The sequence below is a fragment of the Mastomys coucha genome, chromosome X (genome assembly GCF_008632895.1).
Source record: "Mastomys coucha isolate ucsf_1 chromosome X, UCSF_Mcou_1, whole genome shotgun sequence".
Classification (NCBI taxonomy): domain Eukaryota; kingdom Metazoa; phylum Chordata; class Mammalia; order Rodentia; family Muridae; genus Mastomys; species Mastomys coucha.
Genome location: NC_045030.1, coordinates 57,487,286 through 57,489,753, shown reverse-complemented (window position 1 = coordinate 57,489,753; position 2,468 = coordinate 57,487,286).

Sequence of the window (2,468 nt, the reverse complement as noted above, 5' to 3'; positions counted from 1 at the left end):
TGTTATCAGGGTAAGGCACAGTTGAAATGATTATTATTATATTATGTTGTGACACATAAAAGTATTAGTAACTGTACAGTACAACTACAGTTGAAATTATTACTAATATAACTCCAAAAGCCCTTAGTAAACTGTTGTATAAGAGTTTTTTCAGAGGATTGAAACATTCCACCCTGCAGGAAGCTTCCTAAGCAGGATGATAAACAACTCAAAAGAGCTTCAGGAAGCTCCTTAAGCAGGGTGATAAACAACTTAAAAGAGGCTCAAGGAGTCCCCCAAACTGACAACATTTACTAGGCTCCTCCCTGCCAGAGTAAAGAATAAAAGCTGAAAGTCCCTCTCAGAGGCAGAAAGCTGAGCTAACAGAAGACAAGCCTCAGTGGAGATGAGACCAGCTGCCTGAAAGAAGCAGGAACCCACGGAGCTGGGGCTGCCTTGCCTGGAAGACGTTTAGACACACTGAGGAACCTGGAAAGGACTCTCTCCAACCTGTTGAGTTGCCTGCAGGCTGTGCAGTGCGCTCCAGGTTCCCAGCCTTGTGAGCTCTCTCTCACCCACGCTGGGGTGGGCTTTGGTGATGCAGCTGCCTCTGAGTCAGTTCTGCTCCTGTAAGTAACCCCTCACCCATATTCCTGTAAGTAACCACCATAAAACTCATCGGTTCACCAAGTTAGACTTCTGTGATATCTATACTATAGTCTGTCGTGGGTTCTCTTTGGAGTGAATAGACATGTATGTTGGACAATGGTGGTACCCCTACTTTAGTCTATCATGGGGTCCCTGTCTGAGGTGAGGAGACAAGTGTGTTGTGTTTCTCCGGGAAAATCTTTGTCATTAAACATCCAGTAGCCATACTATTTCAGTACTCAGTTTGCCCCAGAATTTTGTTTTGTTTTGTTTTGTTTTCTGAGACAGGGTTTCTCTCTTGTAGCCCTGGCTGTCCTGGAACTCAGTAGACAAGGCTCACCTTGAACTCAGAAATCTGCCTGCTGATCATAAATACATATGCTCTGTTTGAGATCCGAACACGAAAATTGGTTCTCTCCTACTATATGGATCCCAGGGTTCAAGTTCACTGAATCGTATAGTCAGCCCTAATTCTACCACAGTCAATGCAATAGCCAGAATCTGGCCTTTATTATTCCAGATTATTTCTTTGCTTGTTTATTGTGTGTAGGAACAACTTGGTGAAATTGTTCCCCCTTTCTCCTGTGTGGATTCCGGCCTTGGATTCCAGTTGGCAGGCAGGGAAACAAGAGAATGGACTCGCTGAGCCTTCTTGCCAGCTTTGGCTTTGCCATGTTTAATGCATACGACAGAAAATGGCCTGAAATTCAAATTACATCAATGTATTCATTTATTTACTTCATGTGTTTGTGTGTGCATATTCTCATGCCACAGTGCATGTGTGTGGATGTCAGAGAACAACTTGCAGAAATTGATTTTCTACTACTGTTTGCTTGCTAGAGATCAAACTAAGGTGTGTAGGCTTGGCAGTAAGCACCTATGCACAGTGAGCCATCTTGGTAACCCGAATTCTACCACCTTGGATGAATGCAGCAGAAAGTGGCTTTAATTATTTTATTTTATTTTATTTTATTTTATTTTACTTTTTGGAGGGAGACACCTTTCACTCACCACTGCACAGACCTGGCAGCTAAAAAAAAGAACTTACAAGAATTGGTTCTGTACGTCTACATCATGGATTCAGGAAGGACAGCTCAGTCCATCGGGTTCTGTAGCAGGTACCTTTGTAGGCCTCCTCGGCCATTTCACTAGGCCTAATTCTATCATGTTGAAAAATATAACCCCAAATGGTTTAATTTATTTATTTTCTCTGTGCTTGTATGTGAACACAATGATGACAGTGTAGAGGTCAAAGGACAAGTTGCAGAAATCAGTTCTCAATTTCCACTGTGGAGTTCTGGACTCAAATTTAGGTTGTCAGTGAAGCATCCTGATGCTGTAATTCCACCTTGAATGCATACAATAAAATTGTCTATTTTTTAAAAGATTTATTTATTTTTATGTGTATGAGTACATTGTAGCTGTACAGATGGCAGTGAGCAGTCATGTGGCTGCTGGGAATGAACTCAGGACCTCTGCTCCCTCCCGCCCAGCTCGGGTAATACACTGTAGCTGTCTTCAAACGCACCAGAAGAGGGCGTCAGATCTCATCACATCACGGATGGTTGTGAGTCACATGTGGTTGCTGGGATTTGAACTCAGGAAGAGCAGTCCGTGCTCTTACCTGCTGAGCCATCTCGCCAACCCAAAATTGTCTCTTTTAAAATTACATTTGTGTGTTGGGGGTGTGGGGAGGTGGATTATGTACACATATCATGGCACACACAAGAAAGAAAGTCAAAGAACTGGAGGAAATGGATGGGATGAGTGGGTGGGGGATCGCCCTCATAGAGGCAGGGACAGAGGGGAGGGGCTAGGGGGGTTGTGGAGGGGAAAGTGGG